Source organism: Hippopotamus amphibius, chromosome 8 (genome assembly GCF_030028045.1).
Source record: "Hippopotamus amphibius kiboko isolate mHipAmp2 chromosome 8, mHipAmp2.hap2, whole genome shotgun sequence".
Taxonomy (NCBI): domain Eukaryota; kingdom Metazoa; phylum Chordata; class Mammalia; order Artiodactyla; family Hippopotamidae; genus Hippopotamus; species Hippopotamus amphibius.
This window is the reverse complement of record NC_080193.1, coordinates 14,374,312-14,402,240: the sequence shown is the minus strand read 5'-3', so window position 1 is coordinate 14,402,240 and position 27,929 is coordinate 14,374,312. Positions and strand designations below refer to the sequence as shown.

The window sequence follows — 27,929 nt, the reverse complement described above, 5'->3', positions numbered from 1 at the left end:
GTGGATTCTTAACCACTATGCCACCAGCGAAGTCTTGTAGACTTTTTACTGGCCATCTGCTTTCTTCTTTGGAGAAATGTCTATTTAGGTCTTCTGTCCATTTTTTGATTAGGTCGTTTGTTTTCTTTGTTGTCAAGTTATATGAGCTGTTTGTAAATTTTGGAAATTAAGCCCTTGTCAGTTGCATTGCTTGAAAATATTTTCTCCCACTCCATAGGGTATCTTTTTGTTTTGTTTATGGTTTCCTTTGCTGTGCAAAAGCTTAAAAGTTTGATTAGGTCCCATTTGTTTATTTTTGCTTTTATTTCTGTTGCCTTGGGAGACTGACCTAAGAAACCATTGGTACGATTTACATCAGAGAAAGGTTTGCCTGTGTTCTCCTCTAGGAGTTTTATGGTTTCATGTCATATATTTAAGTCTTTAAGCCATTTTGAGTTTATTTTTCTGTATGATGTGAGGGTGTGTTGTAACTTCATTGATTTACATATAGCTGTCCAGCTTTGGGAAAGATGTTTTTGCCCATATCAGAGAAATGCCAGTGAGGGATCTCCGTTATGGGTAGGCAAGTCTCCAGAGAACTCACCAAAGCACGGCATGACACAGAGTCAGGTTCATAAGCCTGCCAATACTGGTCCCTTTTGTAACTTAAAGGGACCAGAAGACTTTTCATTACCTAATGGTGATCAGAAAAGTTATGAGACCTACCCTAAATTTTATCTAGGAGCAAGGGAAGAACTCTGTAGAATAAAATTAAGGGGTCAATGGAAAACAAAAATAAAACTGCTTTAAAGTGACCTCCCAAATGCTGTGCTTGTTCAAAGTATTGGTTACATTTGGGTTACTTATTAGAATGAAGCTACACAGCAGGTAAAATGGCTAAACTAGAGGAATGGACATCAACACAGATTAAGCTTTCCCAGCACCGCTTTGCTGAAGAGACTGTCTTCTCCATTGTATATGCTTGCCTCCTTTGTCAAAGATTAGTTGACTGTAGGCATGTGGGTTTATGTCTTCATTTTACTTATATTTCTCTGACGCTGTGAGTTTCGGAGCAAAAGTTATTTACTGTGGTCTTGAAGGGCTCTTTTTATGTGGGATTGTCCCTGTGTAGCCTGTGTGTCTAATATTTTGGGTGCAAAGGCTGTTTTTAGTGTGGATGCCTGCCACATCTTTCCTCAGTGTGTGCTGGCCGTGATTCCCTTGAAATGGGATGTGGTTGGTGTTATGGTGACCAGAGCCTGCACTGGATGTCGAGTGGGGCCTCCTCTTTGCTCTGTGGTTGTCACAGCCCTGTCAGGGTGGGGGCCAGGGTCTGCCCCTCGGTTGTTGGGATGGAAGCCCCCAGATCCGTTTCTGCGGGGCAGATGAGGGAGGTGCACTGGAGCACTTCTGCTGGGAGAAGACCCACTGAGGATTCCTCCACAGGAGCTGTCCACCGGGGACTGCGCTCTGTGGTGTCACCTGCTACCTGATGTGTGGGCTTACAGGTAAGCCCTGTTGGCACTACCCTTGGCCCCTCCTTAACGACAGGGATGCAGGCAGTTGGCCTGGGTGTCCCTCAGGCACTGTGCTCACAAAGTCACCAGCACAGACCCATTGCTGCACTGAAGTCAGGCACTGGGACCACTGTAGTCACACACCTGGACCTTCCATGGGAGCTAAGGAATCAGCCCAGACCCCAGCCCCGCCTCTGCGTGCAGGCACAGGCAAAGCCTACAGCTGCTAATTCCAGACCCACCCCAACCACAGGAGCACCAGTAATCCACTCAGATGTCCCACAGGCGCTGAGCTTCCATAAGCCATGGATGGCCATGTAAATCTGCAGCTGACACAGCCGCTGGCTCACTGCTCAGATTTCAGCCCTGCCTCCATGTGCGGGCAACCCACTGGCACTGTGCGCTCCCAGCACTTGTGGAGGCAGAGCCGTGCCCACCGTGAGAATGAGGCTGCTGTGCCAGGGCCCCGCCTCTCCCTTCCTGCGCATGTTAACCATGGGGCTTCTCTGGAGGACCCAGGCTCCACACCGTGCACACCCCCAGTGGCAGCCCGGACCACACTCCAGCCTCTTCAGGCTGTCTCCACACGGCCAGCCCCAGTCCTCTTCCCAGGTCTGTTGGCTGAAGCCTGAGTTTCAGTATGCAGCCCCCAAGTGCACCAGCAGATGCGTGTCTCAGGCTGGGGTGTGCAAGGAAGTGGCCAGGACCGTCTGTTCTGCCTGTCGCAGTCCAGCTGCTGCATTGTCCTTGGAGCCTCTGAAGCTCCCTTTCTGTCCCAGTGATGGGTGTTTCCAGAGTGAGGGAACCTTTCCTCTTTCACAGTTCCCTCCCAGGGGTGCATATCCTGTCCTGATTCCTTTTTTTTTTTCCTTTGGCCTACCCAATTACGTGATGATCTTTCTTGCAACTTTGGTCATATGAGATCTTCTGCCAGCGTTCAGTAGGTATTCTGTGAGAACTGTTCCACATGTAGATGTATTTTTGATGTATTTGTGGGAAGAGTTCCAAGTCCTTCTACTCCCCCATCTTGGTCTCTTCTCCCACGGAGGATTCTTCACACCTCTTGGCAAAGTCTCAATCCTTGATCTGCTGGGATCTGATTAGCATTCAGATTCCCAGGCCAGTCAGGGGGGATAGGGCCCAGGAATCTGCATTAAATGCCCTCTCCACCCCAGGTGACTATGATGCAGGGGCCAATGGATTGCACTTTGAGAAATACTTGTCCAATTCAACTTAACTTGCTTATACTAGGGCAATATGGGCAGGCAGGGAGTTAGCAAATGATACCTCAGTACATCCAACTGTCTCTACTTGGTTAAAACTTGGGATTTTTTTTTCTTCTATGTACTTTTGTTAGGTGATCTCATCCTTCCCCACAACTCCCTAGTCTGTATCTGTGGATTCCGTATTTCCATCTACCTACCAGATAGCTCCACCAGGAAATCCACAGTCACTCTAGACTGAGTCCATCCTCCCTTCAAGCTCTGTTCTTTCTCCTCCTTCTCATCAAGTCTGCACAAGCCTCTAGACCAGCCTCACCCACCTGGGAGCAGACACCAGGAGCAAGAAAACTACAGTCCTGCAGCCTGCAGAGTGAGCCTGCAAACTCAGGCCAGATAGTACTCTAGACCAGCTGGCCCCTGACCCTTGGGGGACAGGAGGGGAGTGCACTGCTGGGACACATAGGACGTCTCCTACAGAGAGCCACTTCTCCAAGGTTGAGAAGTGTAACCAACTTACCACATACATAAAAATACAAATAGCAATTTAGACAAAGTGAGGTGACAGAGGAATATGTTTCAGATGAAAGAACAAGATAAAACCCTAGAAGAATAACTACATGATGTGGAGAAAGGCAATCAACTCGAAAAAGAGTTCAGAGTAATGATCGTAAAGGTGACCAAAGAACTCGGGAGGAGGATGGACACAGAGAGCTAAAGTTTTGTTTTGGTTTTCAGTCCTGCCATGCAGCTTGCAGGATCTAAGTTCCCCAATCAGGGATTGAACCTGGGCCACAGCAGTGAAAGCACCAAGTCCTAACCACTGGACAGCCAGGGAATTCCCAGAAGTTTTTAACAAACAACTAGAAAATATAAAGAACAACCAATCAGAATTGAAGAAAACAATAACTGGAATAAAAAAAACACTAGAAGGAATCAATAGTAGAATAAATGAGGAAGAAGAATGGATCAGTGAGCTGGAAGACAAGGTAGTGGAAATCACTGCCACTGAATAGAAAAAAAAGAGTGAAAAGAAATGAGGACAGTTTAAGAGACCTCTGGGACAACATCAAGCATGCTAATATTCACATTATAGGGGTTCCAGAAAGAGAAGACAGAAAGGGCCTGAGAAAATATTTGAAGAGATAAGAGCTGAGAACTTCCCTAACCTGGGGGAAGGCAACAGTCACCCAAGTCCAGGAAGTGCACAGTCCCATACAGGATTAATGCCCAAAAGAATCCACCACAACACATTATAATCAAAATGACAAAAATTAAAGAGAGACTATTAAAAGCAACAAGGGCAAAGCAACAAATAACATACAAGAGGATCTCCATGAGGCTAGCAGGTGATTTTTTTCAGCAAAAACTCTGCAGGCCAGGACGGAGTGGCAAAATACACTTAAAGTAATAAAAGAGGGACTTCCCTGGTGGTCCAGTGGTTAAGACTCTGTGCTCCCAATGCAGAGGGCCTGGGTTTGATCCCTGGTCAGGGAACTAGATCCTACATGCATGCCACAACTAAGAGTTCACATGCCACAACTTAGGAGCCAGCGAGTCACAACTAAGGAGCACACATGCTGCAAATAAGGAGCCTGTGAGCCGCAACTAAAGAGCACATCTGCCGCAACTAAGACCCAGCACAACCAAATAAATAAATAAAATTATTTAAAAATTAAGTAATAAAAGAGAAAAACCTATATACAACCAAGAATACTCTACCCAGCAAGGCTCTCATCCAGATTTGACGGAAAAATCAAAAGCTTTACAGACTAGCAAAGCCAAAAGAAATCGGCACCACCAAACCAGCTTTACAGCAAATGCTAAAGGAAATTCTCTAGGCAGAAAAGGAAAGGCCACAAATAGAAACAAAGAAAATTACAAAATGGAAAAGCTCACTGGTGAAGGCAAACCACAATAAAAGTAGGAAAGCATCCATGCACAAAGCTAGCAGGGAGGTTAAAAGACAAAAGGGGTAAAATAGTTAGTATCCACAATAAGCAGTTAAGGGATACACAAAACAATTAGACGTAAAATATAAAAACAAAAACAGGAATCATGAGAGAAGGAGAGTACAAAGGCAGTGTATCTAAAATGTGTTTGAAATTAAGAGATCAGCAACTTAAAACAAGCATGTATAAATATAGACTCCTATACAAAAACCTCATGGTAACCACAAAACAAAAATCTATAATAGATATACACACAAAAAAGCAAAAGGAATCCAAACATAACCCTAAAGATGATCATCAAATCACAAGAGAAGAGAACAAAAGAAGGGGGAAAAAAGACCTACAAAAGCATATCCAAAACAATTAACAAAATGGCACTAGGAACATACATATTGATAATTCCCTTAAATGTAAACAGCCTAAATGCTCCAACCAAAAAACACAGACTGGCTGAATGGATATGAAAACAAGACCCATGTATTTGCTGCCTATAAGAGACTCACTTCAGATCTAGAGACATATACAGACGGAAAGGGAGATGGAAAAAGGTATTCCACACAAATAGAAATCAAAAGAAAGCCAGAGTTGCAATACTTATTTCAGACAAAATAGACTTTAAAATACTGTTACAAGACAAAAAGGACACTACATAATGATCAAAGAATCATCCCAAAAAGAAAATATAACAATTATAAATATACATGCACCCAACACATGGTCACCTCAGTATATAAGGCAAATGTTAACAGATATAAAAGGAGAAATTGACAGTAACACAATAATAGTGGGGACTTTAAACACCCCATTTATATCAAAGGACAGATCACCCAGATCAAAAATCAATAAGGAAACACAGGCTTTAAATGATACATTAGACCAGATGGACATAACTGATATTTATAGAGCATTGCATCTGAAAGCAATGGAATAACACATTCTTTTCAAGTGCACATGGAACATTCTCCATGATAGATCATATTCTTGGCCATAAAGCAAGCCTCAGTAAATTTAAGAAAACTGAAATATTAAGCATCTTTTCCAAGCACAACATTATGAGGCTAGAAATCAACTACAAGAAAAAGAAAAACTTCAAAAACACAAACACATGGTGGCCAAACAATATGCTACTAAACAATGGATCACTGAAGAAATCAAAGAGGAAATCAAAAAATACCTAGAGAAAAATGAAAATGAAAACATCATGATCCAAAACCTCTGGGATGCAGCAAAAGCAGTTTTAAGAGGGAAGTTTATAGTGATACAAGCTTACCTCAGGAAACAAGAAAAATCTCAAATAAACCTAACCCTATGCTTAAAGCAATTAGAGAAAGAACAAACAAAACCCAAAGTTAGTAGAAGGAAAAAAAATCATAAAGGTCAGAGCAGAAATAAATGAAAGAGACTAAAAAATAGAAAAGATCAATGAAACTAAAGCCTGATTCTTTGCAAAGATAAACAAAATTGATAAAAATCTGTAGCCGGACTCATCAGGAAAGAAAGGGAGCGACTATATGCCAATAAAATGGACAACCTAGAAGGAATGGACAAACTCAAAGAAAAGTATAATCTACCAAGACTGAATCAGGAAGAAATAGAAAATATGAACAGACCAATTACCAGTACTGAAGTTGAATCAGTAATTTAAAAACTCCCAACAAGCAAACCTCCAGGACCAGATGGCTTCACAGTTGAATTCAACCAAACATTAAGAGTTAACTTAATGAAACTATCCCCAAAAAATCACAGAGGAAGGAAACTTCCAAACTCATTCTATGAGGCCACCATCACCCTGATACCAAAACCAGACAAAGACCACAAAAAAAGAAAATTAGAGGCCAATATCACTGATGAACATAGATGCAAAAATTCTCTACAAGATACTAGCAAACTGACTCCAACAATGCATTAAAAAGATCATACACCATGATCAAGTGGGATTTATCCCAGGGATGCAAGGATTTTTCAATATGCTCAAATCAATCAATGTGATGTACCACATTAGCAAACTGAAGAATAAAAACCATATGATCATCTCAATAAATGCAGAAAAAGCAAAATTCAACATCCATTTATGATAAAAAAAAAAAAGAAAAGAAAATCTCTTCAGAAAGTGGTCATAGAGGGAAACTACCTCAACATAATAAAGGCCACATATGACAAACCCACAGCTATCATACTCAATAGTGAAAAGCTAAAAGCATTTCCTCTAAGATCACGAACAAGTCAAGGATACCCCCCTTTCACCACTTTTATTCTACATAGTTTTGGAAGTCAGTGAAGAAAAAAAAAACAAAAGGAATCCAAATTGGAAAAGAAGTAAAACTGTCACTGTTTGCAGGTGACATGATGCTATACGCACAAAATCCTAAAGATACAACTACGAGAAAACTACGAGAGCACATCAATGATTTCAGTAAAGTTGCTGGATACAAACTTAATATAGAGAAATCTGCCTTTCTATACACTATCAACAAAATATCAGAAAGAAATTAAGGGAATAATTCCATTCACCATCACATCAAAAAGAATAAAATACCTAGGAATAAACCTACCTAAGGAGGCAAAGGACCTGTACTCCAAAAACCATAAGATGCTGATGAAAGAAACTGAAGACAACACAAACAGATGGAGAGATATACCATGTTCTTGCACTGGAAGAATCAATATTGTTGAAATGACTATACTACCCAAAGCAATCTACAGATTCAATGTAATCCCTATAAAATTACCAATGGCATCTTTCACAGTATTAGAAAAAAAATTTTCAATTTGTATGGAAACACAAAAGACCCTGAATAGCCAAAACAATCTTGAGAAAGAAGAATGGAGCTGGAGGAATCATGCTCCCTGACTTCAAACTACATTACAAAGCTACAGTAATCAAAACAGTACGGTATTGACACAAAAACAGACATATAGATCAATGGGACAGGCTAGAAAGCCCCAAAATAAACCTACACACTGTGGTCAATTAATCCACAACAAAGGAGGCAAGAATACACAATGAAGAAAGTGGTGACGGGAAAACTGGACAGTTACATGTAAAAGAATAAAATTAGAACATACTCTAACACCATATATAAAATAAACTCAAAATGAATTAAAGACCTAAATGTAAGACTGCATACTATCAAACTCCTAGAGGAAAACATAAGCAGAACACTGTTTGACATAAATCCCAGCCATATCTTTTTTGGATCCATCTCCTACAGTAATGTAAATAAAGACAAAAATAAACAAATGGGACAATTAAATTTAAAAGCTTTTGCACTGCAAAGGAAAACCACAAACGAAATGACATTCTATAGACTGGGAGAAAATATTTGCAAATGATGCAACTGACAAGGGATTAATTTCCAAAATATACAAACAACTCATACAGCCTAATATCAAAAAACAATCTAATCAAAAATGGGCAGATGACCTAAATACACATTTCTCCAAAGAAGACAGACAGATGGACAGCAGGCACATGAAAAAATGTTTATCATTGCTAATTATTAGAGAAATGCAAATCAAAACTACAATGAGATATCATCTCAAAACAGTTAGAATGGTTATCCTTAAAAAGTCTGTATATAATAAATGCTGGAGAGGGTGTGGTGAAAAGGGAACATTCCTTTACTGTTGGTGGTAATATAAATTGGTGCAGCCACTATGGAAACTTAAAAAAACTACAAATAAAAAAGAGCCAGCACAGCCAAATAAATAAATAAATAAATAAAGATAAATAAATAAGTAAATATATTTTTAAAAAACCTAAAACTAGAGTTACATATGATCCAGCAATCCTACTTCAGGGTATATATCTGGAGAAAACTGTAATTTGAAAAGATACGCGCACCCTGATGTTCATAGCAGCACTATTTACAATAGCCAAGAAATGAAAGCGACATAAATGTCCATCTATGGGTGAATGGATCAAGAAGATATGGTACATATATACAATGGAATATTACTCTGGCATAAAAAGAATGAAATAATGCCATTTGCAGCAACATGAATGAACCTAGAGATTATCATATTAAGTCACAAGAGACATATCATATGATATCATTTATATGTGGAATCTAAAAAAATGATACAAATGAACTTATTTACAAAACAGAAACAGACTCACAGACATAGAAAATAAACTGATGGTTACCAAAGGGAATAGTGGGGGTGGAGAGCTAAATTAGCAGTTTGGAATTAACATACACACTACTATATATAAAACAGGTAAACAACAAGGACCTACTATATAGCACAGGGAACTCTACTCAGTATCTTGTAATAACCTATAATGGAAAAGAAGCTGAAAAGGCATACACACACACACACACACACACACACGTGTGTGTGTGTGTGTATCTGAATCACTTTTCTGTCCACTTGAAACTAACCATTGTAAATTAACTACACTTCAATAAAATAAAAACAACAAAACACATGCAAAAAACAAAGCATGGGAACCAATGTACTACAGTATTATAGTAGTGCTGTCAGTGCATTTCACTTCCTTTACCCACACCCTAAAACACTATGTTGAGTGGGATACTGAGGTCCTGTCTGATCTCATAGGAAAGTGCAATGATTGATTAGTGATGTCTGCATGAGTGCAGGAAATCAGAGTGAAGGCTGGCCTGCCTTCACCTGCCATCTTTAATAAGCATTATCATCAGCAAGTACACATTTCTAGGTCTGATATTGAGATCCAGTTAACTCCATGACCACCGAGCACACAGCCTGCTCACGAACATGCATGAAGGCAACAAGAGAGGGAAATCGGGTACAGCCACACCCACTGCAGAGCACAGCTCCTCGTAGGGACCTCAGAGGTGGCCTCAAAGAGAGCAGCAGTCATGTTATCACAAAGCAGATTCCGCTTTCCCACAGGAACAATGTTACACTTGGTGCACCAGGCCAATGGCTGGGCCCAAGCAAACCAATATAGGACACGAAGAGGCACCACGCACACAATTATAAAATGTAAATAGCATCTAAGACCTTCTCAACCCCCACCCTCACTGCTCTGCCAAAGAACCAATTTTTGCCCCATTGAAGATAATGTTGCCCCTTTTCCATGAGAATTCACGGACCAGATTAGGTCAGGAGTAATTTACAAGAGGCTGCCTCCTTCAGGGAGAGATGATCACTGAGCATCAGGGAGGGAGAAAGGGAGATTCACTTGAACTGTTTACTTTCGGAGCCCTTTGAACTCTGTACGTATATTGGCTATTCACCAATAAGTTCCCAAAACTTAAAACCATCACCATTATCATTTCAAAGAGAAAGTGCATTTTCTAATCACCAAGAGAAAAATAAAAAGGACACCGTCACAGAATATAAGACCATCTTTCCCTATAGAGAAGGGGTGGTAACTTTACACTGAATAAGAAACAAAATGTACAGTCATATTTCTGTGGGGTTTTTTTTAATGCAAAAATAAAACTTTTATTTTGCAATACTACATTGCATGTAATTGTCTCTCTTTTTTTGCTTTTTATTTTTTAATTTTTAAAAAACTTTATTGGAGTATAATTACTTTACAGTATTATGTTAGTTTCTGCTGTACAACAAAGTGAATCAGCTATATGTATACATATATCCCCCCATTCCCTCCCTCTTGAGCCTCCCTCCCAACCTCCCTATCCCACCCCTTTAGGTCGTCACAAAGCATCAAGCTGATCCCCCTGTGCTCTGTAGTAGCTTCCCACTAGCCATCTATTTTACATTTGGTAGTGTGTATATGTCAATGCCACTCTCTCACTACATCCCAGGAATAACAACAAAAATAAACAAATGGGACCTAATGAAGCTTAAAAGCTTTTGCACAGCAAAGGAAACCATAAACAAGACAAAAAGACAACCCTCAGAATGGGAGAAAATATTTGTAAATGAAGCAACTGACAAAGGATTAATCTCCAAAATACACAAGCAACTCATGCAGCTCAATATCCAAAAAAAAAAAAACAAACAAACAAACAAAAAAAACCCAATCCAAAAATGGGCAGAAGATCTAAACAGACATTTCTCCAAGGAAGACATACAGATGGCCAACAGACACATGAAAAGATGCTCAACATCACTAATCATTAGAGAAATGTAATTGTCTTCTTAATAGAGGTTGTTATTTGGAGGGAACTCTTAGGTGGTATAACTTGAAGTGTAACCAAGCAGGACCCTATGGGGCCTTCCTGGGATAGACCTCTCCCCCATATCCTCTGCTGTAGCTCCTCCCTGAAGTATCTGGATAATAGTATCCGATGCGTAGTTCCTGAGCTGTTTTTCAGCCCCTAAAACCACCACCAAATGGAAAAAATTAACTATGTGATGATTACGAGCCCGTAGCCCTGAGCTTCTGGCTCCAGTGTGCACAAGATGATCATGTACCTGGGAAACCCTTCCCTCACCTGGCCTTTAAAAATGTTTTGCTTGGGACTTCCTAGCTGATGTAATAGTTAAGAATCCACCTGCCAATGCAGGGGACACGGATTCGATCCCTAGTCCAGGAAGATCCCACATGCCGCGGAGCAAATAAGCCCATGCGCCACAGCTACTGAGCTCGTGTACCGCAACTAGAGAAGCCACTGTAATGAGAAGCCCGTGCACCACAGTGAAGTGTAGCCCCCGCTCGCTGCAACTAGAGAAAGCCCGTGCACAGCAACGAAGACCCAATGCAGCCAATAAATAAATAAATAAATAAATAAATAAATAAGCAAGCTTTGCTGGAAGCCTTCACAGAGCTCAGGGGTTTGGGGCACGACCACTTGTCCTTCTTCTATTAGCACCTTTACAATAAAGCTGCACTCGCCTTCACCACAACCAGGTGTCAGGGGATGGGCTTTACTGCTTGCGCTGAGCAGACCCGAGTTTGGTTCAGTAGCAGAAGTAAAACTCATGTAATTTATTCTGGCCAATTATTTTTACATCATTGACTGAAAATCTGCTCTCCCTATGAATGTGGGAAACACCTGAGCACCTTCACTGATCTTTCAGAGTTTTAACTATTCTGGGCAAAGCTAGAAGAATCAGGACCCAGGCCTGTAGGTCTCTGGCCATTTCTCCTGCCTTCTCACTGCAGGGCCTTAAAAAAAAAAACAAAGAGTGACTACAGGTCTGAGTTCCAACCAGCAAGTGTTACAGTGAATACATATTTCTTCAACTAATTTATTTTAAAAACAGCAGCAGCAGCAGCAAAACACTAACCTACTCCAGGTCCAGGCACTTTAAGAGCCTCTTAAGGTCTCAAAACACTCATGTGAAGTAGATACTACAGCACCCACTTCACAAAGAAGACAAAGCTCAGAACAGTTAAGCGACTTGCCCAGGATCACACAGCATGAAAGGAGTGAAGACAAATTCAAACCCGGCTCAGCCAGATGGCCAGGCTTCCTCACTCAGGATGCACGCACGTGGTACTCACTCCGGGCTGGCTCCCTTCACGAATTTCTACTCCCGACAGGTCCTGCCAGGGGCATGGCAGCTGAGGGAGAGGGGAGACAGTCAAGAGACATGGCCTGGGATTGTTTGGGCTGGGAGCAGGGTCAGACACTGGCCCGTCCTTGGACTTGGTGCTGCTTCCAGCACACAGCCCACATCCAGCTGGGCTTCTTCATCAGTACAACCCCCCATCAGGCCCCCTAGTCCCGGTACAAGTGAAATCCAACCTAAAGAAATGACTCAGGGGACACCAGGCCCCACAGGCTTCATGAGCAGAAAGGGTGTCTAATAATACGTGCGTTCAAAGCCCACTAGGCCAGGCCCCGTGCACCACTTCCTCCATCGGCCCTGAGCCTGGAAACCATTTCTTAAATATTAAAACGTGGCCTCTAAGCTGGGAGATTACCCGAGATGCAGCCTTCTTATCTCAGGTAGGAGTCCAGAGGCCCTCCTGGTTGGAAGCGTAACAAGATCCCCCCATGAGGGGAACTAATCACCCTGAAAGCCTTTGAGGGTGGAGGGGAGGCAGGAGCAGAGAGACAGCCCCACCCAGCCCAGCCTCACGCCCCGCAGTGACCCAAATAAGGGGAGGAAATCTACCTGCTGCAGGCCTGGGCCTCAGCCTCCCCACAGATGCAGAGCCCAGGGCTCTGGACAAGGAAGGCAAGCGATGGCTAGACCCGTTGCACAGATGGGGCCCATCAAGTCACGCTCAGTAAACCAGCCAGGGCCTAGGTCGCACAGGGCCTCTTGCAGTTGTAACCACCAGCGTGGCTGCCTGCCGTCCAGTCTGAAAGGTGACCCAGGAGCGTGTTGGATGCGGATGGCTAAAGAGTTAGGGGTTTTGTGAGTTGGTAGCTGAACCGTCAGTAGCTTGAAATCAGCCCCCACAATCCTCCCAGAAATTTTTTAATGGCCCAGATTGTGGGTGTCCTTTGAAAGCCCACATGCCTGGGTTATTGTGATATAAAAGCAGAACCAGGTAACTGAAAGACTGAATGTTAGAACCCCAGAGGCGGGGATGGGGTCCCAGTGCTTCAGCAAGTTACTAGCTGCAGGTGCTTGATTGAGTCATGTGACTGCTCTGATCCATCCTGTCCTCCTGAGTTAAAGCGAAAGCGAGAGAGGACATCTACCAGCCAGACTGCTTTGAGGATTAAATGAAATAAACGTTGCTAAAGCCCAGGCAGGGCCCTGCTGCAGGGCATGGCTGCTGGTGAAATTGACGCGGGGGTCATTTTCAGGCCAGTCCTCCCCACCAGCTTGTGAGTCCAGCAAAGGCGGGGTCTGTGCCTGGCGCAAGGTAAGTGCTCAGTGAATTCTAATTGAAGGAAATCAACAACAAAGCATAAGCAACCGCCGGTCTCACCTCCGCTCTCCCGGGAGGCCACCAGCTCTGCTGCCGGCAGCAGAATAAACGTTCTCTTGAGAGGAGCCAGGAGAATGGGCACCCATCTGGGTGCTGCCCTTCAGAAGCCGGAGGCGTCACGGGACCTAAGCCACCATTCTCATCCAGACCTCTTATCACAAGGGGCACACAGAGGCCAGCTGGGCTGGTGTTTTAATTATAATCCCCATTTCCCCACGCAACATGCACTGCACCATCTCCACAAGTTCGCCCAAGCCCTTCCCTCCACTCAGAATGCCGTCCCTCCCCTGCCCTGGGAGTCCTGCCCACCCTCCAAGGCTCAGCTCAGGGATCTCCCGCCCAGGAAGGCTTCCCTACAGAGGAGGGAACCTCCCTTTGGTTAGCGACACATCTACCTTCTTGCTCGAGGTTGAGACACAGGTGCCAGACACACAGACCTGGTCCCCATGCACTCTGGGTGACTGTGAGCAAATCATCTGACCTTGCGGAGGCTTGAGTTTTTGAAAATTTCCCCAGAGCTACTGCAGGCCTTAAGTGAACAAAAGTATGTAAAACACAGGACCTGGTACTTAGGGAGCCCTTGAGAAATGGGAGCTGTTATCTCCACTGAGGACAAGGCCCATTTTCTCTAACTCTACCACCCACTCCACACACACACACACACACACACACACACACAGGCCCCCTTAAACACACAGAATGCTGTGTGCCCTGGGTGGTGAGGGTTGGTGCTGCAGGAGAGCAGAGGGTGAGGAGCACACATTGTCTCTATTGAGCACCTACTGTGTACAAGAATCACATACTGAGAAAAATGGGGATAAAGGGATGAGCTGGGTGTCCCAAGCTCTCAACCATCAAGCTACAGAACTGCCCTGACAATGGACAGCAACATGTAAAAGAATGAAATTAGAACACTTCCTAACACCATACACAAAAATAAACTCAAAATGGATTAAAGACCTAAGTATAAGGTCAGACAGTATAAAACTCCTAGAGGAAAACATAGGCAGAACACTCTATGACATACATCAAAGCAAGATCCTTTTTGATCCACCTCTTAGAATAATAGAAATAAAATCAAGAATAAACAAATGGGACCTAATGAAACTTAAAAGCTTTTGCACAGAGAAAGAAACTGTAAACAAGACAAGAAGACAACCCTCGGAATGGGAGAAAATACTTGCCAACGAAGCAATAGACAAAGGATTAATCTCTAAAATAAACAAGCAGCTCATGCAGCTTAATACCAAAAAAGCAAATAACCCAAACCACAAATGGGCACAAGACCTAAATAGATATTTCTCCAAAGAAGACATACAGATGGCCAACAAACACATGAAAAGATGCATTTCTCTAATGATTAATGATGTTGAGCAAGTCAAACCCACAATGAGGTAGGTATCACCTCACTCCAGTCAGAATGGCCATCATCAAAAAATCTAGAAACAATAAATGTTGGAGAGGGTGTGGAGAAAAGGGAACTCTCCTGCACTGTTGGTGGGAATGTAAGCTGGTACAGCCACTATGGAAAACAGTTTGGCGGTTCCTTAAAAAACTAAAAATGGAACTACCATATGACCCAGCAATCCCACTACCGGTCATATACCCAGAGAAAACCCTAATCCAAAAAGAAACATGTGTACCATAATGTTCACTGCAGCACTACTTACAATAGCCAGGACATGGAAGCAACCTAAATGCCCATCGACAGATGAATGGATAAAGAAGAAGTGGCACATATATACAGTGGAATATTACTCCCCCATAAAAGGAATGAAATTGAACTGTATGTAATGAGGTGGATAGACCTAGAGACGGTCATACAAAGTGAAGTAAGGCAGAAAGAGAAAAACAAATACCTTATGCTAACTTATATATATGAAATTTGAAGAAATGGTACTGATGAACCCAGTGACAGGGCAAGAGTGGAGATGCAGATGTAGAGAATGGACTTGAGGACACGGGCCTGGGGTGGGGGGCAAAGGGGAAGCTGGGATGAAGTGAGAGAGTAGCATAGACATAGGTACACTACCAAATGTAAAATAGATAGCTAGTGGGAAGTTGCTGTATAACAAAGGGAGATCAACTGGATGATGGGTGACGCCTTAGAGGGCCAGGACAGGGAGGGTGGGTGGGAGTCGCGGGAGGGAGAGGATATGGGGATATGTGTATAAATCCAGCTGATTCACTTTGGTGTACCTCAAAAGCTGGTAAAAGAGTGTAAAGCAATTATATTCCAATAAAGAGCTTAAAAAATAAATAAAAAATACAAATAAAAATATAGATATATATTGAACTCGAGTTGGTAGAGGCGAGTCTGGTCTCACAGTGGAGGTAAAACCACTGCATGGTCGCCCCCAGCCCAACTCTGGCCGTCACCGCCGCCGCGGGGGGGGAGGAGGGCCATGATCCAAAGGAACCAGAACAGTTGAGGAAACTGCTTATTGGTGGTCTGAGCTGTGAAACTACAGATGAGAGCTTAAGAGAACATTCTGAGAAATGGGGCACACTTACAGATTGTGTGGTGATGAGAGACCCCCAGACAAAATGTTCCAGGGGCTTTGGTTTTGTGACTTACTCTTGTGTTGAAGAGGTAGATGCCGCAACGTGTGCTCGACCACACAAGGTGGATGGGCGTGTAGCGGAACCAAAGAGAGCTGTTTCTAGAGAGGATTCAGTAAAGCCCACTGCCCATCTAACAGTGAAGAAAATTTTTGTTGGTGGTACTAAAGAAGATACAGAAGACTCTAATCTGAGAGACTACTTTGAAAAGTATGGCAAGATTTAAACCATAGAAGTTATGGAAGACAGGCAGAGTGGGAAAAAAGAGAGGATTTGCTTTTGTAACTTTTGATGATCATGATACAGCTGATGAAATTGTTGATCAGAAATACCACACTATTCATGGGCCTAACTGTGACGTGAAAAAGGCCCTTTCTAAACAAGAAATGCAACCTGCTGGATCACAGAGAGGTCGTGGAGGTGCATCTGGCAACTTTACGGGTCATGGAGGAAACTTTGGAGGTGGAGGAGGTAACTTTGGCCGTGGTGGAAACTTTGGTGGGAGAGGAGGCTATGGTGGTGGAGGTGGTGGCAGTAGAGGTAGTTATGGAGGAGGTGATGGTGGATATAATGGATCTGCAGGCGATGGTGGCAACTATGGCCGTGGACCTGGTTATAGCAGTAGAGGAGGCTATGGTGGTGGTGGACCGGGATATGGAAACCAAGGTGGTGGAGATGGTGGTGGCGGTGGAGATATGATGGTTACAATGAAGGAGGAAATTTTGGAGGTAACTATGGTGGTGGTGGGAACTATAATGATTTTGGAAATTAGAGTGGACAACAGCAACCAAATTATGGACCCATAAAGGGGGGCAGTTTTGGTGGAAGAAGTTGGGGCAGTCTCTATGGTGGTGGTTATGGATCTGGTGGTGGAAGTGGTGGGTGTGGTAGCAGGAGGTTCTAAAAACTCAGAAGAAAAGGGCTACAGTCCTTAGCAGGAGAGAGAGCGAGGAGTTGTAAGGAAAGCTGCAGGTTACTTTGAGACAGTCGTCCCAAATGCATTAGAGGAACTGGAAAAATCTGCCACAGGAGGAACGATGACTCATAGTCAGAAAAGTTACCGCAGCTTAAACAGGAAACCCTTCTTGTTCAGGACGGTCATAGCCACGGTTTGTAAAAAGTGCAGCTATCGATTAATGCAATGTAGTGTCAATTAGATGTACATTCCTGAGGTCTTTTATCTGTTGTAGCTTTGTCTTTTTCTTTTCATTACATCAGGTATATTGCCCTGTAAATCGTGGTAGTGGTACCAGGAATAAAAAATTAAGGAATTTTTAACTTTTCCAAAAAAAAAAAAATGTAGCCTTTATCAATGCGCTTATACTTCGTAGTAATAAGCCCCGGGAGGTATTATCATTGGGTACCTTGAAGTCAAGGGAGAAAAAAGTGATGAAAGAAACCCTGGGCCTTGGTCTTTCCTTCTGTCTTCAAACGGGACGGGATCCAGGCTGGGAAGAGTTGTACTAGTTGGGATGTGCTCCGCTGCAGGGAAGACTAGATCGTCTTAAACAACCTGCTTGAATTTTTCACTTAATGAGGCAGAGCGGGCTGCCAGGGCTGTTTGGGTGCTCAGGGAGGCCAAAGTTCTGGGTCAGTGTCACTCAACACTCTAGACCTCAATTCCTGGACTCATCCCCGAGGTGGCCCTCGCCCAGCAGCCTCCAAAAGCAGTGGGGAGGGGCGAGGTGGGACATCTCCTGGACCGCCCCGCCCAGCTGCCAGGGCTGGGTCACGTGACATCCTAGAAGCCAAGGAAGCTCGGGCAAGGAGAGAGGGTTTAGCATGACGACTTAGAGCCTCATCCCCGGGGCTGCACCCACTTCCCCCGCAGACTAGACACTCACCCTTGTTTCCCACAAGCGATGAGATTCTATTAGCAGAAGCACCAAGGGGGAGGTTGGGGGTACCCACTGTGGTCTTCCTTGGATGCACATGTGGAAAAAACAAACAGCAGGGGCAGAGAGGATCCCGTCCCCATCACCCGCAGGAGCTGAAGGACGATCAGGGCCTCAGGCGGGACTTACTAGATGCCTACTGTGTTCCTGGTCCTGTGTCTGACCCGGTGGGGGTGGGGGGGGGCAGTACAGGAGACCTAGCTCCTGCCCCTCAAAGGACAATAAAGTCAAGTCAGAGATACAAGACACACACACAGCTGTCTATAAAGAGCAGATCCCTCGACTGCTCCGGGCTGGCCAGATTCTGTGGGTCTCGATGCTCTGGGCCTGCAGAGCGATACGGGCCAGGGAGCTAGAAGAGGCATGGGAGCTGAAGTAAATAAAAAAGAATGCAATTAAAAATAGGGTGTTAAGTGGAATCTAAAAGAATGGTAGAAATGAATTTATGAAACAGAAATAGAGCCACAGATGTAGAGAACTGTTTGTTCACTGACTCACCGGGTCCCCGGGCGCGGGGCGGGGCTCCCGGCTCTCACCTGGCGCTGCCGGCGGCCCACACCCGCCACCCGCCTTTCATCTCCCCTCCGCGGCGCTCCGGGCGCTGCTTTCCCAATTGCCCAGGTGACGCCGGGCCCGGGCTCTCGGCTTCCGCGGGCTGCGGGGCGGGCAGGTGCGGCCGCCGCCAGGTGAGGCCGCCCCGCGGGAGCCCCGCCCACCGGGCCGCTTCGCCTCCTCCCGGTCTGTGGCGCCATCTGCTGGCCTTTCCTGGAGGGACACACCCTCTGCTGGGACTTCGGCCTTCCTTCAGCAAATTCATTCCCAGGAATTCCCGAACACTTCCTAGGTGCCAGGTATGGTGTTAGGTGTCCGGGATTCGCACCATCCCATGCCCTCCAGGAATCTGCAGCCTACCTGAAAGCTCAGATGTAGAGAAACAAGCAAAGAAAAAGAGGCAAGTTGCAATCATTCCTTGCTCAGATACACAATAACTTGAGTTGGGGAGGTACCAGCCCATCCTCTCTAAGTAGCTGACAGGGAAAGACTCAAAAGAAACCTAGAAAATCTCTGCATCAAGGGGGTGAAAGGAATCCACGCAGTGGAAACAGAATGGCCCTGAGGTAGGAAGCTCCCTGGCATTTTAAAGAAAGTGAAAAGCCCAGAGGCTGGAACATAATGGCTGTGGTATGAATGAAATAGGCAGAGATCAGATGAGACCCTCTGTCTATATATTCTCACTGTTCCCACCAGAGAACCCAAGACCTGAGGAAAGGGCTTGCCCTGCTTACAGAGTAAGGCAGTGACAGCCAAGCCTGGAGGACTCCTAGCACCACTCCACCACCCTCTCCAGCCTTGACTGCCATTGGTGTCCAATAAGCCATTCATTCAGTCAACAAATATTTCTTGAGCAGCTATTAAGGACATAATGGTAAATAAGATATATTTCTTGAGATCCTCCTAGTCTAGTGAGGGCATCAAACCAGTCTGGGAAGATTAGAGAAGCTTCCCCCTCCCCCACCAGAGACACAAAGGAATGACTCTTTAATGGTGGAAATCTGGGACAAGTAGAGGCTAGTAGAGGAGATATCTCAGCATTCTTCAAAGCATACCATAGGAACAGATTATTTTAATCAATCCCTATCCCCACTTTTTTGTAGAAGTGAAACATTAGGTCTCAGAGGGATTGAGTCAGGATACACAGATGGACCTCTACTGAGATGCCAGAATCCTGCTGGCAGAGTCACCTCGGGAGATATGTTAGTAATAAGAGTTTGCCCCGGTTCCCAGAGGAGAGAGCTTGTCCTTGGCCTTCTGCAAGAGGGTCCTCAGCACATACTGGGTCAGTCAGGCTGATGGGGCTAGTGTGACCCCCCCGCCATCCTCCTCCTCTTCATCCTCCTCTGGAATTATCATCACTGGCATTATTCAGAATTTACTCAGCTTCCAGTTCCTGATCTATTAAACAAAAGAAGGTTTACTGATCACCACCCCTGCCCCAGAGTTGCATTTTGGGGGCTGGGACACGCTTAGAAAGGTGAAAGCCACCCTTGAACAGGTCTCAGAAGAGGCAGGTTGATGTTTAAACAAATCATTTCAACCTGGTGTGATAAAAGTGCTGCAGTGGTGGTAATTTCCACTTGGGAGGAAGCACAGAAAGCCATGCATCACCCTGCCTGGGAAGGTCCTGAGAGAGAAATCCGATGTGAACCACGAAAACCTTCACCTGAATCTCCAGTCCCGTGGTTCTCAAACTGTGGTCCTGAAGCAGCAATATTATCACCACTCGGGGATGTGTTAAAAATGCAAATTCTGAATCTGAAACTCTGGGGTGGGTCCCAGCAATCTGTGTTTTACCATCCCTCTAGGTAATGCTGACGCTCCCTGAAGGCTGAGAACCTCTGGGTGAGGCAGAAAGATGCAGAGAAGCCTGTAAACCGGTGTTTTCAACAAGCATCCAGGTAATTTTCCGTGATTCCAGTGTCTGGGAACAGTACTTATGTTGAAATGACTGATTTTTCTTTTCTTTTGCATTCTCTTTTACTTCTTTTGTCTCAGAATTACTGTCTCATCTTAATTCTGTGAGTATATTTGTTTTCATAGACTGTTAGGACCACACCAAAAGGAACAAGTGTTGTCACATAGGAGACAGAGTGACTAACCATTTATTTGCCCAGGACACTCCTGTTTTAGCACTGAAAGTCCCACATCCTGGAAAACCTCTAAATCTTGGGCAAACCAGGACAGCTGGTCATCCTAAGTGGGTATTTACATATGTGCTTTGCTGTGACTAAATAACAAACCACCAAAAATGCTGATAAAAAATTTTCCAAGTATAATATCCTCAACCTTTTTATGCCAGTCCTAATCCCAACCCCAATTTTGTAATCTACATCATCGTCATCTTTATGGTTCCTATTTCTCTCCACTTTAATTAACAAATCATAGGAAAATGTTACACATTTCATTTTTATGTCCACTGGACTTAAAGATATCATTAAAACTTGACTGTGGGGCTTCCTAGGTGGCGCAGTGGTTAAGAATCCGCCTGCCAATGCAGAGGTCATGGGTTCGATCCCAGCTCCAGGAAGATCCCACATGCCGCGGAGCAACTAAGCCCGTGTGCCAAAAAAGAAAAAAAAAAAAAAGCCAAAAAAAAAAAAAAAAAAAACTTGACTGTGGCATCAAAAATTGACATTCTATGATACAGCAATTTCCTTCTAGGAGAAACTTCTTGAGAAATTAGGTGAAGGAAAGTTCACTGCTACACTGGCAATAAGAGAAGGAAACAGCAAAAGTTATCAACAGGTGAATGGACCACCACATGGTACGGGAAAATAAATGAACCAAAGCTATACGTGTCAACGTGAATATCTGAGAAACTCAGATACTAGTACACCATTCATATAAAGCATCAGTGACTACACACGGCACTGGATACATTTGGATATACATAGATGAATAATAGGTAACAAAATATCAAATAGGCAGAAGAATAATGAATCCGATAAGGGTTCTCTCCAGAGGCAGGGAGGGGAGGCTGGAGAGAATTGGAGCTGCAGGAGAATTTTAACTTTCTGTTTTTTTTTTAAACGCATGTTTCCTCTCTAAAAGCTGAGACATATGAAAAAAATCATTTTATTCTCCATACTTTTTGGCATGTCTGAAGTCTTTCATTATAAACACGTGAATACTTTATGGTTTGCACTGTGCTGTTTTTAACACAGTCTCCATGACTTGGATAAAACTTGCAAACATCTAGGTTGATGAAGGCAAATAGGAGTTTCTGTGCTTTATGGAGTCTGTATGTTTTCTTTCTTTTCTTTTTTTTTTTTTTTCTTTTGGCCATGCTTCGCGGCATGCAAGATCTTAGTTCCAAGATCTTAGTTCCCCGACCAGGGATCAAACCTGTGCCCCCTGCAGTGGAAGCGTGGAATCCTAATCTCCGGACCAGCAGGGAATTCCCTGTATGTTTTCTTAAAAGGTCTCCAGGATAGATCACATCTTGGGTCACAAATCAAACCTTGGAAAATTTAAGAAAATTGAAATCATATCAAGTATCTTCTCTGACCACAACACTATAAGATTAGAAATCAATGGCAGGAAAAAAAACTGTAAAACATACAGATACATGGAAGCTAAACAGTGTGCTAGTAAATAACCAGGAAATCACTGAATAAATCAAAGAAGAAATAAAAAAAATACATAAACAAATGGAAATGAAAATACAGTGACCTAAAACCTATGGGACGCAGCAAAAGCAGTTCTAAGAGAGAAGTTTATAGCAATTCAATCTTACCACAAGAAGCAAGAAAAATCTCAAATAAACAATCTAACCTTACACCTAAAGCAATTAGAGAAAGAAAAAAGAAAACGCAAAGTCAGTATAAGGAAAGAAATCAAGGTCAGAGCAAAATAAATGAAACAGAAATGAAGAAAACAAGAGCAACAATCAGTAAAACTAAAAGCTGGTTCTTTGAGGAGATACACAAAATGGATAAACCTTTAGCCAGAATCACTGAGGAAAAAAGGGAGAGGACATAATTCAATAAACTTGGAAGCAAAAAAGGAGAAATCACAACTGACACTGCAGAGATACAAAGGATTATAAGAGACTACTATGAACAACTATATGCCAATAAAATGGACAACCTTGAAGCAATGGACACATTCTTGGAAAGGTACAATTTCCCAAAACTGAACCAGGAGGAAATAGAAAATATAAACAGACCTATCACAAATAATGAAATTGAAACTATAATTAAAAATCTTCCAACAAGGACTTCCCTGGTAGCACAGTGGTTAGGAATCCACCTGCCAATTCAGGGGACATGGGTTCGAGCCCTGCTCTGGGAAGATCCCATATGCCGCGGAGCAAATAAGCCCCTGAGCCACAATTACTGGGCCTGCGCTCTAGAGCCCACGAGCCACAACTACTGAAGCCCACGTATCACAATTACTGACGCCCATGCACCTAGAGCCCATCCATGCTCTGCAACAAGAGAAGCCCCCACAATGAGAAGCCCGCACACCACAACGAAGAGTAGCTCCTGCTCACCACAACTAAAGAAATCCCACACGCAGCAATGAAGACCCAACATAGCCAACAAATAAATAAATGAGTAAATAAATTTATTTTAAAAAGACATCGAAATAGGTGAAATAAAAAAAGAAATCTTCCAGTAAACAAAAGTCCAGGACCAGATGGCTTCACAGGCGAATTCTATCAAACATTTAGAGATGAGCTAACACCTATTCTTCTCAAACTCTTCCAAAAATTGCACAGGGAGGAACACTCCCAAATTTGTTCTATGAGGCCACCATCACCCTGATACCAAAATCAGGCAAAGATGTCACAAAAAAAGAAAATTACAGGCCAATTTCACTGATGAATATAGATGCAAAAATTCTCAACAAAATACTAGCAAACAGAATCCAACAACACATTAAAAGGATCATACACCATGATCAAGTGGGGTTTATCCCTGGAATGCAGGGATTCTTCAATATATGCAAATAAGTGTGATCACATTAACAAATTAAGGAATAAAAACCACACGATCGTCTCAACAGATGCAGAAAAGCTGTTGACAAAATTCAACATCAATTTATGATAAAAACTCTCCAGAAAATGGGCATAGAGGGAAACTACCTCAACATAATAAAGGCCATATATGACAAACCCACAGCAAACATCATTCTCAATGGTGAAAAACTGAAAGCATTTCCACTAAGATCGAGAACAAGACAAGGATGTCCATTCTCACCACTCTTATTAATATAGTTTTGGAAGTCCTAGCTACAGCAAACAGAGAAGAAAAAGAAATAAGAGGAATCCAAATTGGAAAAGAAGAAGTCACTGTTTGTAGAGGACATGACACTATACATAGAAAATCCTAAAGATGCCATGAGAAAACTACTAGAACTAATCAATGAGTCTGGCAAGGTTGTAGGATACAAAATTAATGTGCAGAAATCTCTTGCATTCCTATACACTGACAATGAAAAATCAGAAAGAGAAATTAAGGAAACTCTCCCATTTACCATCGCAACAAAAGGAATAAAACACTGGGGAATAAACCTACCTAAGTAGGCAAAAGACCTGTACTCAGAAACCTATAAAATACTGATGAAAGAAATCAAAGATGACAAACAGATGGAGAAATATACCACGTTTTTGGATTGGAAGAATCAATACTGTGAAACAGACTATACTACCCAAAGCAATTGATAGATTCAACACAATCCCTATCAAATTACCAATGCCATTCTTCAAAGAATTAGAACAAAAAAATTTTACAGTCTGTATGGAAACACAAAAGACCCCAAATAGCCAAAGCAATCTTGAGAAAGAAAAACGGGGCTGGAGGAATTAGTCTCCCCGACTTCAAACTATACTATAAAACTGCAGTAACCAAGACTGGTACTGTCATGAAAACAGAAATATAGATCAACAGTACAGGACAGAAAGCCCAGAGATAAATCCACACACGTATGGTCACCTAATTTGTGACAAAGGAGGCAAGAACATACAATGGAGAAAAGACAGCCTCTTCAATAAGTGGTGCTGGGAAAACTGGACAGCTACATGTAAAAGAAAGAAATCAGAACACTTCCTAACACCATACACAAAAATAAACTCAAAATGGATTAAAGACCTCAATGTAAGGCCGGACACTATAAAACTCTTAGAGGAAAACATAGGCAGAACACTCTGTGACATAAACCACAGCAAGATTCTTTTTGACTCACCTCCCAGAGTAATGGAAAACAAAACAAAACAATAAAAACACATGGGACTTAATGAAACTAAAAGCTTTTGCACAGCAAAGGAAACCATAAACAAGGCAAAAAGAGAACCCTCAGAATGGGAGAAAATATTTGCAAACAAAGCAACTGACAAAGGATTAATCTCCAAAATATGCAAGCAGCTCATGCAGCTTAATAGCAAAAAAGCAAATAACCCAATCCACAAATAGGCGGAAGACCTAAATAGACATTTCTCCAAAGAAGACGTACAGATGGCCAACAAACACATGAAAAGATGCTCAACATCACTAATCATTAGAGAAATGCAAGTCAAAGCCACAATGAGGTATCACCTCACACCGGTCAGAATGGCCATCATCCAAAAATCTAGAAACAATAAATGCTGGAGAGGGTATAGAGAAAAGGGAACCCTCCTGCACTGTTGGTGGGAATGTAAATTGGTACAGCCACTATGGAGAACAGCAGGGAGGTTCCTTAAAAAACTAAAAATAGAACTACCATATGACCCAGTAATCCCACTACTGGGCATATACCCTAAGAAAACCATAATTCAAAAAGATACATGTACAACAATGTTCACTGCAGCACTATTTACAATAGCCAGGACACAGAAGCAACCTAAATGTCCATCGACAGATGAATGGACACAGAAGATGTGGCACATACATATAATGGAATATTAGCCATAAAAAGGAATGAAATTGAGTTATTTGTAGTGAGGTTGGATGGACCTAGAGTCTGTCATACAGAGTGAAGTAAGTCAGAAAGAGAAAAACAAATACTGTATGCTAACACATATATATGGAATTTAGAAAAATGGTACTGATGAACCCAGTAGCGACTCAGGAATAGAGACACAGACATGGAGAATGGACTTGAGGACACGGTGGGTGGGGGAAGGGGAGGCTGGGACAAAATGAGAGTGTAGTGTTGACATATATGCACTACCAAATGTAAAATGGTTAGCTATTGGGAAGCTGCTGCAGAGCACAGGGGGATCAGCTCGATGTTTTGTGACGACCTAGAGGGGTGAGATAGGGAGGGTGGGAAGGAGGCTCAAGTGGGAGGCGATATGGGGATATGTGCATACATACAGCTGATTCAGTTTGTTGTACAGCAGAAACTAACACAACATTGTAAAGCAATTATATTCCAATAAAGATGAAAAAAAAAAAAAAAAAGAAATGAAGGTACCCAAAGACTGAAAAAAAAAAGTTCTGTGCATTCCATTTCATCACTGAGTTCCCCGTGCCTAGCAAAGAGCTTCACACCTTGTAAGTAGATCCTTAATTAGCATTTGCAAATGAATAAGGTATTGAATGAAAATCTTCATTGTCTAGATGAGAAAGCTGAGGCTCAGAGTGAAAGGGTTTAGTTCAAATCAGCTGCTGATGTAGAGGGAGAACCCAGGCTCAGCACCTGAGACCCTTAGATTCTCCAGATGGTTCCTGCACTAGCACTTCTCAAAGTGTGTTCCGCCCACTGCTTTACTCAGGCAGGGCCAGCAGTAAACCTTCACAGCCTCGCCCCAGATCTCCTGTTCTCTGCCCTAATACAGCCCACAGAGACCTCGATCTCTCTGGTTCACTACATTGAGAACATCATGCTGATTGGATCTGCTGAGCAGGAACTAGCAAGGTCTTCAGAGGCCTTCAAAAGACATGCAAATGAGAGAGAGAGGAGAACCTGCACAAGTATTCGGGGGGCCACCTCCTCAGTGAGGGGTCTGGGGCACAGTGGTCTGGAGTGTGTGGAGGTCTCTCCCTCAAGGTGAAACACAAGTTCCTGCACCTCCCACCACCTACAGCCCAAAGCCAGATGCCATGCATGTGGCCCCTTAGATCCTGCAGGCAGCACAGAGCACATCTGCCTGAGCTCCTGACCCACCAACAGAGTCACCCAGGAGGCTGACAGCTGCGAGCGGAGCCAGAACAGGGGAAAGCTCTGCAGAAAGTCCAGGCTGCAGCACAAGCTGCAGACAACCCCGGCCCGTGATCCGGCGGAGACACCAGTGCAGCAGTGTTTCCACCAAAGTGGCACAGGAGACCACCCCCTGAATATTGTGGACCCTTTGTGCCACCGAACCAGCAGGGGAGACAAGAAGGAGTTAACTGACTGGCAGGAGTGGTTGATCCCTACTAGCAAGTGGAAACTGGGTGGCTTCAGCTCAATGGGGTAAGGAGGATGCTGTCTGGAACTGGGGTGGGGGGGCTCTGGGTGCCCCAGCACTTCCAAGCCAGATAGTAAAGGTGGATGGAAAACCATAGCAGCCCATAATGTCAGGACAGTTGAGGACACAACACCCTCAGAAATGAAGGTTTGGGTCACAACAGCCAGTAAAGAAGCCCCACCAGCTGGAGTTCTGGCTGTGAGTGGGGCAAACACAGAATGAGGAGTGGAAGAAGGGAGCTGTACATGTCCATGACGGCCTCACGACCATGGTTACAGAAGTAAGGATGTACTGACTTGGCATCTCTTCTACTGCTGTGTTATAGGGATGTATTTGTTTTTATATGCTAACCATCATCTCTTTCTTCCCATTTTTATTTTATACACAGTTGTTGGACACCAATGTTATGATTTAGCTTTTAGGGACTAGAATATTCAGCGTCACTGTGACTGAATTTCAGGAGTGATGTACAGATAAATCAGTTATAGATTCAGTGACCCCTGAAACTGTACACCCCTTCATTTTGGAGAAAAGAGTGAGAATTTATTTGGAAGAAGCATGGCTGTATCTTGTCAGATAAGAACATAAAGCATTTTTATGATTGTGTATAAAATTAAAATGTGTGTAGCAGGGTACATATGGAAGCTGACTCATGGGAGGAGGAGACTGTGCTGTTTTCAGTTTATTGCCTCTGGTTCCAAATTCACCCATTTTTGCCTGCTCTGTGGAAAGAAATCTGGGCTGCTTAGTAATTTTCCTTTCCCACATGGCATGATGTTAAGCTTTGCCAGGAGAGGGCGCTGGAGAGACACCGCCGCAGGAAAGGACTCTTCCTGGTGGTGATGGGTCCCTCACCAGGCTTCTTCAGCGCGCCCTCCAGTGGCCTGCTGCTGCAGTGCATGGCCCTCAGTGGCATCCAGAGGCTATCTGCAAGACCATCCCCACCTCGCAGGGCAGTTTTGTAACAGAGTGCCTCCAGTGCAACCCCTCCCGGTAACAGCTTTCCCTGGCACCCTGGGAGGGGCGGAATTCCAGCAAGTTCCACCAGCATGGCACCCCAGGGCTTGTCTGCCAT

General features: G+C 43.5%; 1 pseudogene; it reads left to right on the top strand.

Annotated features, from left to right (window-relative positions):
• The first annotated feature begins 1,801 nt into the window (after positions 1-1,801).
• On the top strand, positions 1,802-16,928 carry LOC130859127 (heterogeneous nuclear ribonucleoprotein A3-like; annotated as a pseudogene).
• The last annotated feature ends 11,001 nt before the right edge of the window (positions 16,929-27,929 follow it).